General features: G+C 35.9%; 1 pseudogene; it reads right to left on the reverse strand.

The window, feature by feature from the left end:
* Window positions 1-4,088: 4,088 nt before the first annotated feature.
* LOC148957057 (protein adenylyltransferase FICD-like) overlaps window positions 4,089-6,968 on the reverse strand; it is an 8,229-nt pseudogene continuing 5,349 nt past the window's right edge.

A 6,968-nucleotide genomic window follows, 5' to 3' on the forward strand; every position in this document is an offset into this window, starting at 1 on the left:
CTTACCAAGGTCACTCACCTATTACTATGAACGGTACATTGGCTTAGCAGACGGGTTTTTATGAGGTAACACCCATTTTTTTGGTGTCAATCGGTGAGAGAGAGTGGCGGTCACACTAACTTGATTAGTAGTTGGATTCAAATATAAGGAGTAATTTTCATTGTAGTTCATATTAGTAAGAGAATAGAATTCAGAGAGAGAATAGTTTATTTGAAAGGATATTAGTGGAGAAAAAATGACTGGTGCATTTATATTATTGGAGATTAATGATGGAACCGACAGCAGCAGCAGCAACGATATATGATTACCCAATGTAGCACTGGAAATAACCGTTGGTTGTAGACTATGTCTTGAATGGGACAGTATGTATGCTAGATATGTAATATCATTTAGCAAGTTTAAGCAAGAGGGGCAGTTATGTTTTGCTAGAAAAGGGAATATTCTCCATACCAATAAACTTCGCTCAGCATTAGATGTCCTATCGAAACATATTGATGAGAACAAAATCCATCAGTGAATATTATTATTGTAATTATGTTCAATAAAAATGTTTCTAAATCAATGGTATTTTTTTCTTTCTAGAGTACAAAAAGAAATTCTGGTTAGTCTGAAGTTGGTTGTGAGAGAGTTAGGACTCTAAAAAAAATGGATAGATTCGAGAAAGAGCGAATCATGAGGAATCTAGTTCTTATGGACAAATGTTTGGTTCTAGATGATAATTTTCTTGACTTGTCTATTCAAAGGAAGATATTTTCTCGGGCAATGCTTGTTGATATAATGAAAACTGATTCTCTATCATTAGACTATTGTATGAAGCTTCTACGTCGTGGTTCAAATGCATTTACACAATTTATTGATATATTGATCACGACACAGCAAAATGATATTGTGGATATGCTTTTAAACATTAGTTTAGAAATTTAGGACTTTTTTCGTGAGATAGATGGTGCTCAAGGATGATTTACTCCTCTCTCTCTCTCTCTCTCTATCTCAGACAATTTTTGATGTTGCTAGCTCAGTTTCATTGTGGTAGTGAGAGTGTCAACACATAACAAAATGTTCCATACATGTCCGTTATGTATTTACACACTGGGTAGCCGGTCATCATCATGTGAGAATTGCTCAGTTATTGATGAGTATGATGAAATGTTTATATTGTGCAACCCATGTAAGTTGCATAGAGGATGTGCTGTAAAAAATAAAGTGTGTAACTCCTCTCTTGAGGAGGTGCGTGACGCTCCTCCTCGAGGCCACTTGTTCTCCCATTGTTATTATGATAAATATGAGCAGTTGGAGAGTACATATGCCGGTATGATTGGAAAGAATCCTAAGCGTGATTGTAGTCTATTGCTACGAGATTGGTATCGTCGTGGTTTTAGATTGTTCTGGGAGGAGGAACTGGGTCAACGATTCAACTGCTGGAACAACAAAATAATATGGTTTTTAAGTCATCTTTGTGAAGACAATGGGTGTTATGATTATAAGCCCACTGATTTTTATTTGGCTGCGACGGAATGTGATTCGACACTTGAGGACACTGTTTGTGAAATTGCTTCAAATAAGCAAATTGAAACATGTGAATTCTATATAATGAATGAGAATAGTATCATTGAATATACAAAGAGATATGACAAGAGTGAAGTCACACTCTACTGTAGAAAATGTGACCCTGACATTACAGTACATCAGGATCAGTACACTGTGAATTCAGATAATCTACCTGCACTAGTTGTCGTCGACAAATACCTGTTAGCGGATGAAATCTAAAGAGTAGAAAAGTCGTTTTATCATGTATATAATTTTTTTTTATTAATAAACAATTTCACATACATCTTTATAACATTTTATTCTTAGTGCACTAGAATCAATATTAAATACACTTGTAAGTACATTCTCCACTAGAATGTCATTCAATTGAGGTAAGTCAACGTAGATGTTGAGAAACTGCTTGTAGGTGTAGCCACGACATCTGAAAATGAAAAAGTGCAGTGCATGGAAGCCACATGTCTTAGTCCTTAAATCTTGTACTCTTCGTTGATTTTGAATAATGGTTTTCCCCCTGCTTTCAATAAAGTTGCTGATGTATGGAGCGTAGAATTTATACGATAGGCCAAGATGATAAAAAAATTAAATATTCTTCGCTGTTTGTAAGATTAATAGCGACTGACCGGTCGTCAAACTCGATGGACTGCTATTAACAATGATTAGGGTATTGTTAACACTTGGAATTTTTTCAATGAAGTCCGAAGGTATGCACTAGAACTTGTACTGGGACATGTATGGATCCATACTAAAAAAAATATCCCATTTAGGCAGAATATTGTAATAGCTGCCACTTTTCTTGATTTTCAAGCCAATATATTTCCCTTGCTATTCAAGCCAAGGGACAGAAAGTTTCCTTTACAGGGGCTTCTGACAAGGCGGTTCTAATGGTGTACTTTTTGTTTTGATCTGGCTCCTTTTTTAAGGAACTATGGGTTTTTATATTTCTTAACATTGGACCTGATCGTCTCTTACTAAGTTGCTAGCTACCGTTGCAACCCGGAAAAGTTTTTAATCCCATTAATTTGCTATAAAATGAGCCATTAAACCATCAAACAACTCTCTAGTATGTTCCAGTGCCAAGCTATCTGTGGAATTACTAACTTATACTATAATTAAGTGGCGTATAAAATTTAGTATAGGCAAGTGGTCGTTCTTTATTATATTATATTTCTTAACATTGGAGGTGATCGTCTCTTACTAGGTTGCTAGCTACCGCTGCAACCCGGATACTAGCAAAACATTTTTTAAGCCTGATGAAGATTTAACTAATGTGTCAAAAGTAAGGTTGCATGTCGACTATTTTGTTTTGGCCTTATTATAATTGGTATGGTGAAATAATAATATGCATATGGCTCTTAAATCATACTCCTTTATGGTTCCATATGGTCTAGTGGCTAGGATAGCTAACTTTCACTTAACGGGGTCGGGTTCAATTCCCGGTGTGGGAAAATTTTTAACTCTATAATCTTCGAACATTTGAACCTTTTATAATTAATAATGATGTATAATATAAATGCTGTAATCTTAACTATAGTGAAGTAGCGTATGCAAGTTAGTATATGGAAGAGTTCGATCTTTATTATTAAAAAATTAAAAGCCTACGTACGCGCGCGTACGTAGGCTAACCTAACCTAACTTAACCTAACCTAACATAACAATCTAGCCTGACTTAACCTAACTTAAGCAAAGAGAGATGTTTACTAGCTAAACTAACCTAAATTAGCTAACCTAACCTAACTTACCTAACCTGACTTAACCTAACATAATCTAGTCTAACCTAACTTAACCATACTCGCCGGAAAATCCCCACAGATTGACTTTGTATTTCTCTCTCACTATGCATGCTTGCTGCTGTAGCAAACGTACTCTATGGTTGCTTTTACGCTGGAAGTGGCTTTCTCAGTGGTACTCCATGGTAGGTTATCGAGACTATCTAGTTTATTGCGTGTGTTAAATCACTAATTTTTTACCATTGGAGGGAAAAATACCTACACCGTATTTTAAAAAAAAAGACGTGAAAATGAACTATTCGAAGAAAGTGTGTGCACATGATAAAGTTATTGTTGCCTTAAATGCTGACAAAGATATATATTTGAACTATGGAACAAGTAGTAGTGGAGATCTTATTGGGAATGTTTGCCTACGTTGTCATGACAGTGAGGAGTTGAATTCCTTTGGAGTAGTCAAGAATTTTCATCGTTCAAAAGGTGGATATGTGAAAATATCATTTCCAGAGAAGTTAGTACTCAAAGAGAATGCCAACTTAAAAATAATAGTTGATGAATATGGGCAGCTTCTAGCTAATGGTTCTGGTAACATGTTAGCCGTTGATAGATCTTATTGTCATCTTTCCGATGTTAGCATTCGAATGAAATCAATAAGGAAAAGAAGGATCTACTGCTGCACCAACATTATAAATCATATCTTGTCAACGTGCCAGAACTATTGCCTCTGTAAAAAAACGAGTTGAAACTACAATAAAAAAAATTGAGTCTTTTATGCTCACAAACAGCTATTGTGTCTTTTACGCTTGGACACGGTCCTCACAGGGGAGCGATCGGGGACCGGTCCTCAACATTCGCAGGAAGACCGATTAATTTAAATACGTTTGCTCCACAGCGGATGCTCTTGACATTTTCTACCTCTACTGCAAGATGAAATACTGGGTGTGACATGGCCAGAAGAAACACATTTAGCGTTTCTTCTACAGAGTGAGCAACAAACCTAATGAAAGGACGCATATCACCCTGCTGAGTAATTTCTAGAGCTTGGAAATACGAACTCTTTTCTTCTTTATCGATAATTACGAGAGGATATTTAGCTCGCATTAACATTAGATTCACTAGAAGTCTTGAAGTTCTTCCATTGCCATCAGTAAATGGGTGAATTGATACCAGCTTAAAATGAGCAAGTGCAGCGTATTTAATCGGATGCAAGCTTCTCGCGTCAGTTGAGTTGAGCCAGTTGATAAATTCAGTCATGAGAAACCTTACTTCTTGTGGAGGTGGAGGCTTATGACCGTTAACAGACACCTGGGCATGTGGTAACAGACACCTGGGTATGACGGTAAACCCCACTTTCACTGGAGTCTACCAGACCCAGCACATAACTATTTATTTGTAATATGTCCTCCTCTGATATATCGCCTGGTTCGTTAAGCAGAGCACTCCAGAGATAATTTAAAGCGTTATCAATTCCTAGAATCTCATTGTATTCAATTAAGCTTTTATCGGGCATAGGGTTTCGACTTTCAAGTACCAAACGTATCTGTGCTAAAGTCATAGTATAACCTTCAATCCCGGCTGTATGTTAAACTTAGCGAGACTTAATGTCATTTGTAACTTCTTTAAAAACTGCTTCATCGGGAAACGTCACAATTTCATCTTTCTTTCCTGCAATATTCTGTAGCAAACACTCATCAAGTTTGTCTACTAAAGGCAGCGTTCTCCTGTGGCTCTCTAAAGCTCGGGAATGGCAAGGAGATATACTTAGGGCTCTTTGGTAATAAAAATCTGCTTCCATTAAACTATGTCTTATTCTCTCCAGATATTCACCATAAGAGTTCAAAATGTCTGGAAGGCCAGGTGCTAAATCTAAAGCACGCTGGACCCGGATGCAACCCAGATCTTACTATAAAGTTCGATACCATGAACTGTTTGAGTAAAAACAGGAAAAAGCCCTTGGCTTTTTCTTAATTGGAATAGTAAGAGACGACCTGGCTACAACCAACGATTATGACATCATTGATCAATCTGTAGTAAGACTATAATTAAGCAGACCCATCCTTCATATTAGTCTAATGGAGTGCTTTGTAGTTCAATTACTATAGGCTATAGTTCGTTCTTTACTCTAATGTTTCTCATTTTGTACATCAAATCACTCATTACGTCATATTTGGTTATTCTTGTCGAAAGATAAACGTGTATAAATATTCTATTTACTTATTACGTCCTATATTGAGATACAAAAAAATTAATCCCTTTGTTTATTTTCAACAAGTTGTAAACAGTAACCTTATCAATGTGATTATAATAGATTTATCCTCGTTTTTTATTATATATGAAAGGTACAAACTTGACAAAACTTATAAATCTAAAATCAGTATAAAATTCCGATTCTTTTTTTGTATCTACTGGTATAAAAATTCCATTTTTATAGTTTCGGTTACTATTGAGACGAGTCACTCTTACTATAAAGTTCGTTACCACGAACTGTTTGATTACAAACAGGAAAAAGCCTATGGCTTTTTCTTATTTTGAAAAGTAAGAGCCGACCTGGCTACAACCTACGATTATGACATCATTGATCAATCTTTAACATGATTCCTTATGTAAAATAACTACTATATGAGGTTCTCAACACCAACACCATTTATGATGAACTATATCGATCCTTTATGAAATCATTTCATGACGTCTTCAGAAACCACAACATAATGTCGTGTTTTTCTATTCACGTCATAGCTTTAATATAAAACTATGACGACATTCATTATTTATCTAGTAGGGTTTCAGACAAGGTAGTTCTAATGATGTACTTTTGTTTGGATCTGACTCTATTTTTAGGAGTTTTGGGTTTTTATATTTCTTAGCATTGGACTGATCGTCTCTTACTAGGTTGCTACCTACTGCTGCAACCCAAATTCACATATATAGTTATGAGAGGCAGATTGGCCGAGTGGCCCAAGGCGCTGGTGATATCCACCAGTCTCTTCAGAGGCGTGGGTTAAAATCTTACCGCTGGTACACGATTATGATTTATGTACAAAAATCAAATATCTTTGAAAAGACTGCAGTATGAAAAGACGTCAAAAATGCAGTTTTTAATTGAAAAATTTATTATCTCTTGGAAATAATTTATTTTAGTTACAAAAGATTTTTAACCCAGTTAATTTCCTTTAAAATGAGCCATTGAACAACTTTCTACGATGTTCCAGTGCCAAGCTATCTGTGGGAAAGAAAAAAAATATCCCGTTTAGGCAGAATATTGTAGTAGCTGCCACTTATCTTGATTTTCAAGCCAATATATTTCCCTTGCTGTTCAAGCCAAGGGACAGAAAGTTTCCTATACAGGGGTTTCGGACAAGGTGGTTCTAATGGTTACATTTTGTTTTGACCTGACTCCTTTTTTAGGAGTTAGGGGTTTATATATTTCTTAACATTTGACGTAATCGTCTCTTACTAGAAAGCTAGCTACCACTGCAACCCGGATCATAGCTCTAATAAAACTATAACGTCATTCATTATTTATCTAGTAGGGTTTCAGAAAAGGTGGTTCTAATGTTGAAGTTTTGTTTTGATCTGACTCTATTTTTAGGAGTTCCGGGTTTTATATTTCTTAGCATTGGACCCGCTTAGCAACCCGGATTAAGTGACCTGTAAAGTTTAGTATAGGCAACAGGTCGTTCTTTATTATAATAATGA

This window comes from Artemia sp. Qi Xiang Cuo, chromosome 1 (genome assembly GCF_049724085.1).
Source record: "Artemia sp. Qi Xiang Cuo chromosome 1, ASM4972408v1, whole genome shotgun sequence".
NCBI lineage: Eukaryota > Metazoa > Arthropoda > Branchiopoda > Anostraca > Artemiidae > Artemia > Artemia sp. Qi Xiang Cuo.